This window comes from Mandrillus leucophaeus, unplaced genomic scaffold (assembly GCF_000951045.1).
Source record: "Mandrillus leucophaeus isolate KB7577 unplaced genomic scaffold, Mleu.le_1.0 Scaffold1513, whole genome shotgun sequence".
Taxonomy (NCBI): Eukaryota; Metazoa; Chordata; class Mammalia; order Primates; family Cercopithecidae; genus Mandrillus; species Mandrillus leucophaeus.
This window is the reverse complement of record NW_012101492.1, coordinates 301,675-313,118: the sequence shown is the minus strand read 5'-3', so window position 1 is coordinate 313,118 and position 11,444 is coordinate 301,675. Positions and strand designations below refer to the sequence as shown.

General features: G+C 42.9%; 1 long non-coding RNA gene across 1 annotated transcript; it reads right to left on the bottom strand.

Moving 5' to 3' along the window:
* Positions 1–394: 394 nt before the first annotated feature.
* LOC105535909 lies at positions 395–4,743 on the bottom strand. The gene is made up of 3 exons (XR_001005514.1): positions 4,566–4,743; positions 1,017–1,168; positions 395–555 (listed from the first exon to the last, which is right to left on the bottom strand). It is a non-coding gene; the product is annotated as an uncharacterized LOC105535909 (long non-coding RNA).
* Between the last annotated feature and the right edge of the window lie 6,701 nt (positions 4,744–11,444).

Below are 11,444 nucleotides of genomic sequence, written 5' to 3'. Positions count from 1 at the left end.
AGGCCCCAGGCCACGTTCTTCCAGGGACCTGCGGAGACAAGGGAGAGAACCATTTCTCTTTAAAAGAGTGAACTGCTGGAAGGAGGGTGAGGAAGGAGGCTTAGGAAACCACTCCCCAGTCCCCGGCATTCTCCTGCCTCTGCCCCCCACAGCCTGTCGGAGCCGCACTTGTGTCTGAATGTTGCTGATATGTAGCTGAAAAGCTATAGACACTGGGATGCCTGAGAAGGATCGCACTGGTTTTGTCATTACAAAAATCACACTGGACAGCAGAGAGGTGGGGGTGGGGCCACCGAGAACACGGGCCTGAGAATCTGCAAACATGTCAAAGCAGTTTTGTCATCGCCAAAGCAAACCTAAAGCGAAGCATAATGGAGAACTCGAGGCAGATAGAGTCTGTCACTGAGATTTAATTTGTTTCAGAACTGAGAGAGTTGCAAGGGCCCCAGTTCTTGATTGGAGTGGACAGCAAAGAGGTGGAAGCGCAAAGGCTGAAGCCATTCATCCCACATAGGACTCCGGTAAACCAATCAGATAAACCTCTTCATTAGGGTCCTGAATGAAAGGCAAGTGGAAAGAGGGCAGAACACAGCCTGTAGATTAAATCTGGTCAGAGCCAATACCTGACAATCCCCCATGCTGTTACCCAAATGAAAGCTAATGCTGCTATGAATTAGCAGCCTCAGGAGCAATGGAGGAGGGAATTCAATTCTCTCCAAGTCAGCTCCAGCCTAGACTGAGAGAGGAGCTGGGGGAGGCTGGTGTCACTCTCCCCAGATTTGCAGGTGTGGGTGTAGGGGAAGGTGGCAGAGGTGCAAGGAGTCTCACTTGAGCTTCCCTGCCCAGCAGAAGTCTCATGGTGTTGGACCACAGCTGTGCTTTATCTCAAGTCAGCCCACTGGGACAGGAAGGCATGACAGTGACTGGCACTCTATGTTGAGCTCTGCCTTTTCTGGAAGTTCTCAGTGGCAACCGAGCCCTATGCCCTCCAAAAGCATTTGGTTTCATCCTCTCGCCTTCCTCCTGCCATCCTTGAACATTACTCTTTCTTCACAGTGAGCCCTGGACAAAGTGCCCTGGCCTGGCACTTGATACTGTAAAGGTGGAAAAATTTCTTTCCTCCCCTATCCCTGGGTTCATGGCAGAGGCTCCTATAACAAAAGACAGACTAGCAAGAGAAAAGCATACACATATGGAATGTAAGTCTCACGTGACACAAGAACCGTCTTAAGGGAATGAAGACCCAAAGATACAGGGAAACCTATGCATTTCTATGCTCAGACTTGAAGAGGAATGGACAGTGGTGGAGAGATATGATAGGAGGACAAAAGAATGTGTAATCTGAGGATGGTAAACTGGGGAACTTAGCAAAGCCCATTTATTCAGATTCCTCTCTATGTCCGGGTATCTTCAGAGGTAAGGATATTCCCTTCGTCCAGGTAGGAAGGGCTCCTGGAATGAGAATCTTACCACCTGCCTCAGGGAAGAAAGGTGAAGGGAAGGTGACAGCAACCTTCCTGCCTCTGGTGTTTTGTCAAATGCCAAGGTGACTTATTTTGGTATGTCCTGAACCGTATCAATATCTAAATTGAGAAGTCTCCACCTAGACCAAACCAAATGATACTATGTCCCCCTCACCTCCCAAACCTTGAGATTGGCCATTTCCTCTCTACGTTTTCTCTCATTCAAATAGGGTATCTCTAAAACTCAGGGGGCATAGGGAAACGTGGCAGCCTTCCTTTCACTATAGGAGGTGGCCCTTTAATGCCTCCCCTGGAGGCAAAGCCTGCCCTTGCCCCCTCGCATCAGTCATTCTGACCCTGGTGACCCTGTAGTCATGCCCTTTCCCTGCCTTCTACCCCAGATGGCACTTACGCTCTGAGATGTATTCAATATGAATGCATTACTGTTCATTTATCATCCAGTCTGCTGATTTAATCTTGTCCTGGGCTCATCCTTCACCCATGCTCCATGGCATTGTGTAAATAGGCTTGTACACTCCTAATAGGCAAAGCCGGCACATCTAGGCAATTCTATTTGTACAATGCAATCTATAAAGGGGACTTCTTTTGATGATGTCAGTGATAATGGTATCAGATTGTTCCGAGGAGGGTAGAGAAATGCTGTGATTAGTTCCAGGCGTGAGGCGTTCCGTGGTGGAGATGGGATCTCCCTCCACTCCTCCCCAGAACAGGGCTTTAACTGTAAGTGAGTGGGTGAGAGGAGAGAAGGAATGACGGTGAATGTTTCACCATGAGAGCTGCTTAAGGCCCAGAAACATCTCAAAAGCCAATCCTGAGACCCAAAGAGAAGGCCCCGGTGGATCAGGAGCAGCACCCAGGCCTATGGCACTGATGAGAACATTTATCAGAAATCTGTGCAATCATGAGCACTGAAGCAGAGGCTTGTCCCAAGAGACTTTGTCTGCAGTGGGTGGGAATTGGAGGGAGTATCTTAGAATAAAATCTTTTAATGTTCCTCTCCACAGTCATATAGCCTCCTTAATATGACAAATCAGAGCTCCTGACATACTTTACTGCCTGCATGTTAATGAGCTGAGCCTTGCAACAGAGCCATTTGGGGGTGTGGAGCAGTTTACAAACAACTTGGCTTTGAGATTCTCAGAGAGAGAAGGAAAAGGGAGATTGCATGGAAAGCAGAAACACTGGAGGGAGAGGCTCCAGGGCTCAAGGGAGCATGTCTACTCTTGGAGTAGCCACACAAAGAGTGCAGGGGAGAAGGCCAGCATGTTCAGACCTCTGAGGTTGCATAACACGGAATGGTTTGATTCATTAAAATGTTATTCAAAACACCGTCCAGCACATGCCACATGACTTCCAGGACAAATGCAGTTGCTTTCCTGTCTGGCTGTCACTCCAGGGTGCTTGAGTGACCCCCTCCAACTGGAAGAGTCAGGGACGACATGGACCTGGGCAGCCGGGGCTTCCACAAAGGGTCAGCTTCTGTTCTCTGAATCCATGGCTAGGGTTATGCCTTGATCCCTTGTTAGCTGGGTTTCTGAGGCCACTTGGTTATCTTGTCAGAGTGATACAGTGGGCAGTATGAATTGGGCCCTTTAGAACAGGAGAAAGTATGTTTTTCATGATGATGATGATGATGACGATGATGATGATGATGATGATGATAACATCGTGTTAAATATATATACTCAGTGTTTACCGTGTGCCAGGCATGATGCTAGGGGTTTTAGATGCACTTAATTCTTACTCAACTATATGGTTGAGAATACTATTATTCCAATGTTATTAACGAGTAAACAAAGGCTCAGAAAGATTAATACCTTGATTTTTACAGCTATGAAGTTCCAACATATGCAGGGCTGCATGGGAGTACGCTGTATTCCAGAATCCTTGAGCTGGAAAGGTATCATCTGCCCCAACCTTTCTTTGGCCCAGCCAAAGTCTGGAGCACTGAAGTGACTTCTGCAAGGCCACACCACGGAAAATGACAGAGCTGGTAAAGGCCGGTTCTTCTGAACCCTGGTCCTTTGCTCTTTTCAGGTTGGCGTACTCATTGTCACATTGTCTGGCAGTTTAGAGTGTCACAGTGTTTTATTTTTAAGGAACTTGTTGATGGTTTGCATTGAATAAAGGGCACAACAGAACTAAAACACCTAAAAACTAGAAAATAAGAGGGAAAGTTAGTGCCCACTGAGCAGTTCCAGTTACACTGAGGTAGATCCCTGGAGGCCAACCATCCTCCCCAGGGCATGGCCCCTGACTTGGGGACAGCCCCTTCATCCAGCCCACTCTGGGAAGACGGCGAGAGTTGCAGGTATTTTGTTCTGTTGCTGGGATCCTTCTTCATCCAGGCTTGAATCAGAGGACTAAGAAAGGATGAAGAGGTAAGAGTAGAAAAATGACCAGAGAAGACACCACGTCTCTCATTCACCTGAGTGGACCCATCGCCTAGGCTGCCGGAGTGTCAGTGTCAGTTTACGCACCACGCGAGGCTGGCTGCCTAAGAATCACCCAGTGAGTGATTTTAAAATGCAGATTCCTGAGCTCCACTTCTGGAATTTCTGATCAGTAAATCTGGGTTAGGACTCATCTCTATCTACTTTTACTTGCTTCTGAAGTGATTCTGATTATTAGCAGATTTGCCACCACTGCAGAGACGGCTCTAACAGCATCAAATACAGTGAGACTGGAGAGATCAGGTGGCAATTTTGGCCAGTTAAATAAAAGACAATGGAGGGTTTTTTGTTTGTTTGTTTTTACTATAACTGCTGGGTCACTGCCAGGAATGATGCTGAGGGTGAGTCTAACACTGAGAGACAAGAGGAAATGGACTTGTGGGTAAGATCTATTATTTTTATGCAGATGAAATTTTCAATAATTACCAGTTTTTGTCACATATGAATGCTCAATTGAAATAAAATCATGAATGGAGTCTAAATTATCTAGATCAATTCTCCTATACACGTTGTTTTCTGGTAGTCAACAGATGAAGCTTCAATCAAGCTAAGTAATTTTCTGGATAAGTGAGACAACTAGTAATAGCAAAACCCAAATCTACAGTAACCCAGACGTAAGTGAACTCACTAGGACAATTTAGGCTGATGCAGCTAGAGGAGATGAGGGAACCAGAGTACAGTATCCAAATAGTTTCGTGACAATCTTGGCTCATCTGATACTGTTACACCGAAACAAAAAAAAAAGAAAGAAAAAGAAAAAAGAATTACTGCCTACAGAGGAGTGGAGGTAGGGACAAGGCTGAGTAGATGAATTCTGAGGTCATTCTTCAGTTTTCTAGCTGGAGGCTTCTAAAGCATTATGAGCTGCGTGGTCAAGTTCAATGCTAAGAACATGGCCTTAGAATGTAAAAATGAATGGCCACTTCTGGGCATGGCTGAGGAGGGCGAAAATGCACACGCACACAGACACACACACACAGACACACACACACATCATGGAAATGGGGAAAAGTTACTTCTCACTGTTGTAAATTTAAATGCAGTCCAGAGTAGTGAAGGCCATTTGTAAGGTCTGCTGAGCTAATGGATTCGTAATGACTTTTAAAGCTTCACTTGGGTAAGAAATGCTGTTCATTTTTTAATTGCATATAATTATACTTTTTCATAATCTAGGGCGGCATAGCAAAAGTAAATCTACTGACTTAATTATAAATCTTTTTATTATCTGGAACCCTGCTGAAATAAAAGAAAAAAGAAACAACTATTGTTTTTCTAATCTAGAAAAAAAAGGATATAGTTAAAAAGATATAGCCTCAATGTTAAATGAGTTATGATGCTTTTGATAAGAGAACACTGCTTTGTTGCACCTTCCACCGTCCTGAACACTGCTTTGTTGCACCTTCCACCGTCCTTTGAGAGAAGGCTGTTTGTGGAAGTGCTAGGGCATTCTGACCTGCCTGTGGTCCAAACTGCTTCTTTTGCTGGGGGCGTGGGCATTTGATGACCTGTTCCATGAGCTAAATGAGTCCATTGTATTCCTAGAGATGGACTCTGGGAAAGCCTCTAGCTAGAAGAGTCTGAAGGTTGGCAGAGTAGGATAGAGGAAGTGGTGAGAAGTCAAAGGAGGTAAAGTCTAATCAGATTTTTATTTCTACTGGGTTTCTCCTAATGGTTGTCCCAAGGCCCCTGTATGACCCTGTGGCTCACTCAAGTTGCTCAGAGTGACCTTGGGAAAGAAGACACACCTCTGAGAGACACGGGATGATAATTTGGCGGGAAGATTCATTACGTTCATGGCGATAAGATTTATCAGTTTCTTTTTTTTTTTTTTTGAGACGGAGTCTCGCTCTGTCACCCAGGCTGGAGTGCAGTGACGTGATCTCAGTTCACTGCAAGCTCCGCCTCCTGGGTTCCCGCCATTCTCCTGCCTCAGCTTCCTGAGTAGCTGGGACTACAGGCGCCTGCCACCACACCCGGCTAGTTTTTCATATTTTTTTTTTTAGTAGAGACGGGGTTTCACCATGTTAGCCAGGATGATAATATCAGTTTCTTTAAAGTAGAAATGATGACTTAATCATATAGAGGGAAATAGCAGCATTTGTGAGGACCAAGGGCAAGTTTAGGTCTAAACAACCCTGTCTGAGGGAAGCGGAGATGCTCGTTCCTCACAAAGTCACCAGTGTGATCCGGCTAGTTCAACTATCCTTTTTGTCTCACCTCACAAATCCAAATGATGCTTGCAGCCTACCAGGGGAGCAGCCTTTCTCCTAGAAACACCGGTTGAGGTGGCCAGGAGAGTCCCTGCTAGCATAGCAACCTGTGAAAACAAGGTAGGCTCTCAGCAGCACCATCTAGAGCCCAACCTGACAGAATCTGAGGCCTGTCTTCTCCCTAGCACAGAGTTCTATGATCCCTTGAAAAGATTTCTCCATCAGTTCTGGGTGGCCCTTGTTTAAGAGAATCAATTATTCGTCATTGTTGGGGGAGGACAGAGAATCCAGAAAGAAAACCGAATTAAGCGCTTGAGGGTGGAGCAACCCATTGGGCCTGACGGCGGTGAATGATGTCGCTACCTATCTCAGAAAGGAGAGATTACTTCTGGTGAAGAGACATCAGTTTGCAATCAACATCCACAAATTTCTCTGAACTGGTTTTTACCACCCTCCTCTAAGTCCCATCCAACATGCACAGACCCCTACAACAGCTCACGTAGACTAGAAACTACCAATACTATCCATAGATTGACAACAACAGGCATCACTGGGGGTCCATACTGCCTGTGCCTGGCGAGGTGGGGCTTGGCTAGGAGCTTCCTTCTCACACTGAAGATTGTTCCCTGGCAGGCACCGAGGCTGATCTTCACCCTATACCTAGAGACTCCTGTCTCGTCCTGCTTGTTCTGGGTTCCAGGCTGCTGTCCTTAGGCCTGGTGTTGACAAAAGTGGTGTTTTAATTGTTACCTCTCTCTCTGGAAAAAAGCTGTATCTCACATCTCCTGTAGAGATTTTCCTAGGCACCGTACATCTCGTAATCAGTGTGACTTTTCTATTTTATTTCTATAAGATACAAAAGTGGTTGTAAACGGTGAAAAGACAATTGTGTCTAGAAATTTTCTTTATGTTACAGTTTAGAGTATGACAGTTGCAACACACAAGCAAACATTATGAGTTTGGCTAGCTAACCTGACTTCCACTAGCAATCATCCGGGTTCATTTCCTATACATGTTTTTAATCAGTGGAGACCTAGAGCAACTGGTTGCCTAATCCTAGGATGGATGTTTTATTCCTTTAAACTTTGTTCATAGCAGGCAAGACACATACCAGTTTAGAATGGTGGCCCTGCCACTTACTACCTATGTGATCTTGAGCAATTTACTTGGCCTTTCTTAGCCTTAATGTGCTCATCCATAAAATAGAGATAGTAACACTCAGCCTGCAGAGTTGTAAGAATTAGAGAAAACATGCCAGTCAAGTGCCCAGTGGCATCAGAGCCTTGACACCACTTGGTGCCCAATAGGTAGGTGGCTTTTGTGGTTGTGGCTGTTATTAACTCTGCTTTAAATTCAGGAACCTGAGTGCAAGTTGTTGGCATTTTGACCTTGGTTTGATGGGTTGCAGAGTTTTTCAAAGACTTACAAGCTTTTGCATCTGTGAAGTGTGACTAATAATTCCTACTTTGCCAGGTAGGTATAGGTTTGCAACAACAAACAGAAAACCCAATCACAATTGTATAAACAAGTAGGGATTTATTTGTTTCTCTTAACGTGGCTTCTAGGGAGATGCTGCCCGAGTTGGTCCAACAGTTCACCCATGTCAGAAGCAGCATCTCTGTGACTCTTTGGGGTTCTCTTGGCCCTTTCTATCCACTGCTCCCCTGGCAGTCCCAACATGACTGCTGTTTTTTTATGGCATCACCCTTGTTTCAGGCACTGAGGAGGGAAAAGAGGAAGGGACAGAATATCTGTCTCATTGCACCAGTAAGGCAAAAGCTTTCTCCAAAGCTCCTCCAGGAAACATATGCTCACATGTCCTTGACTGGAGCTGAGATAATGACAGGGCCTGTCAACCAAGAGCACCTGCCACATCTGCTGATACAGCTGCTATGGGAATAGGTGAGCTAGTGTATGTTAAGGCACTTTGTAAGTGCTTTACGAAAGTAAGTTATTATCCTTATCCAAGCCCTTGTACAAAAGAGAGGCCAGTCAACTGGCAAGTGATAACTATATTGCTTAGGCCTTTTAACCCACACTGAGATAAATGGGAGGCATTTGGAAGGCAGTGGTTGTTCAGTACTAGTTGACGGGTCATATCCTCTTTCTGGCCAGGCTGGAGGTTATCCTGTTTCATTCTGCCAGTGAGATGATGCTTGGATTGGACTTGGTGGCTTCAATTGTCTCTGCTTGATGTAAGTGTGAGTCTGTGTCCTAGATAAATACAGCAACAGCAGGAGGTATTCCTGAAAGACACATTCACCAGTAATGGGGTTATGTTAAATTAATCATAGGTAGTGTTCTTAGTGTGCGCCCTCCCCATTCATGTACCCTCCTGACATCCTTAATAAGCATCTGCTACGCCTTAACAGCTTTGAGGTATAATTTACATACCATCACATTTACTGTTTTAACTCTGCAATTGAATGAATTTTAGTAAATTTACACAGTTGTTCGGACATCACTACAATCTAGTTTTAGAATAACTCCATCTCTCCCAAGTGATCCCTCATGCCCATATGCAGACCATCTGCATTCCCACCCCCTGCTGTGGGCAACTACAACTCTATACTCTATTGCTAAAGATTTGTCTTTTCTGGACATTTCGCATCAATGGAATTTTACAATTTGTGGTTTTTTGTATCTGGTTGCTTTCACTTAGTATGTTTTGATGCATCTGTGTTGTAGCATGCATCAATATGCATTTGCCACTTTTTTTGCTGAATAGTATTTTATTGTATGGATATACCACATTTTGTATATTCTTTCACCTGTTGATGGACATTTAGATTTTTTCTACTGTGTTGCTGTCATGAATAACGCTTCCCTGAACATTTGTATACATGTCTTTGTGTGGACATACGTTTTCATTTCTCTTGGGCAGATATCTTGGAGTGGAAATGCTGGATCATATGGTAAATTTATGTTTTTAAGAAACTACTAAACTATTTTCCAAAGTGACTGTAACATTTAACATTTCTACCAGCAATGTATTGAGGGTTCCGGTTTGTTTACCTCCTTACCAACATCTGTTATTTCTGCCTTTTTTATTATAGCCATTCTAGTGGGTATGAAGTGATATCTTATTGTGGTTTTAATTTGCATTTCCCCAATGATTAATGATGTTAAGCAGTTTTTTATGTGCTTGTTAGCTGTTTATATATCTTCTTTGGTGAAATATCTTTTGAAGATTTTTTGCCCATTTTTGAAAAAGTAGATTTAATTTTTAGAGCAGCTTTAGGCTCACAAGAGATTGAACATAAAGTACAGGGGTCCCATATATGACCCTGCTCTTGACAATGGCACAGACTCCCCCAGTATTGATATCTCACACCAGCCAGAGTGGCCCATTTGTTACAATTGATGGACCTACGTTGACACATCATTACCATCTGAAGTTTATAATTAACAGTAAGATTCACTCTTAGTGTGGTACATTCTGTGGGTTTGAACACATGTATAATGACGTTCATCTACCACTGTAGCATCAGATAGAATAGATTCACTGCCCTAAAAACCCTCTGTGCCCTACTATTCCTCTCTTCCTCCCCACAACCCCTGGCAACCATAACCTTTGTATTATTTCTATAATGTTGTCTTTTCCAGAATGTCATCTAGTTGGAATCATATATATGGAGCCTTTTCAGATTGGCTTCTTTCACTTAGTAATAAGCATTTCAGTTTCCTCTATGTCTTTTATGGCTTAATAGCTCATTTCTTTTTAGCACCAAATAATATTCCAATTGTCTGGATGTACCATAGGCTATTTTTCCATTCACCTACTGAAGGTCATCTTGGTTGCTTCCGAGTGTTGGCAATTGTGAATGAAAATACTATAAACATCTGCGTGCAGGTTTTTGTGTGGACCTACATTTTTAACTCATTTGGATAAATACCAAGGAGCATAACTGCTGGAACATATGGTAAGAGTATGTTTCGTTTTTTTAGTTTTTTTTTTTAAACTGCCACACTGTCTTCCAAGTGGCTGTGCCATTTTGCCTTCCCAACAGCAGTGAACAAGAGCGTCTGTTGCTCCACATCCTTGCAAGCATTTGCTCTTGTCCTGTGTTTTAGATTTTGGTCATTATAATAAGTGTGTAGTGGTATCTTGTTGTTGTTTTAATTTGAAATTCTCTCGTGACATATAATGTTGAGCATTTTTTCATATGCATATTTGACATGCTTATATCTCTTTGGTGGTGTCTTTTGCTCTTTTTTTTTTTTTTTAAGATGGAGTCTCGCTCTGTGGCCCATGCTGGAGGTTGGAGTGCAGTGGTGTCACCTTGGCTCACTGCAAGTTCTGACTCCTGTGTTGATAGCATTTCTCCAGAGTAGCTGGGACTACAGGCACCCGCCACCACGCCCAGCTAATTTTTTGTATTTTTAGTAGAGACAGGGTTTCACCGTGTTAGCCAGGATGGTCTCAATCTCCTGACCTCGTGATCCGCCCACCTTGGCCTCCCAAAGTGCTGGGATTACAGGTGTAAGTCACCGTGCCCGGCCGTCTTTTGCTCATTTTTAAAATCAAGTTGCCATTTTCTTATTGCTGAGTTTTAAGAGTTCTTTGTATATTTTGGGTATCAGTCCTTTGTCAGATATGACTTTTGTGAATGTTTTCTCCCATTCTGACCTGTCTTTTAATACTCTTGACTTTCATCCATTTTTAACAGAATTACTTACTTTCTTATTATTATATTTTAAGAGTTTCTTATACATTCTACATACAAGTTATTTATCAAGTATACAATTTATGGAATTTTCTCTCAGTGTGTGGTTCCTCTTTTTGTTTTCTTAATATTGTCTTTTCAAATGCAGAAGTTTTTAATTTTGATGAAGTTCACATTCTTCATATTATTCTACAGATTGTGCTTTTGGTGTGTATAGAAACACCTAAGGTCATAATAGTTTTCTACTACATTTTCTTTTAAAAGTTTCATAGTTTTAGCTTCTACATTTATGTCAATATCAATTTGGGGTTAATTTGTGCTTGTGGTATGAAGCCAGGGTCTAAATTCATATTTTTGCCTGTGAATGTCTAGTTGTTTCAGAACCATTTGTTGAAAAGACTATTCTTCCATTGAATTATCTTGGTATCTTCTTTTAAAAAATTCATAAATATAACAGCTTAATTCTGGGCTCTCAATTCTGCTTCACTGATCTGTATATCCATATGTCTATAGTTTTGTCAGCACCACACTGTGTGGATTACTGTAACTTTGTAGTGTATTTTAAAACCAGGAAATTTAAATGTTCCAACTTTGTTCTTTTGCAATTTTTTTTTTTGTCTTTTCCAGATC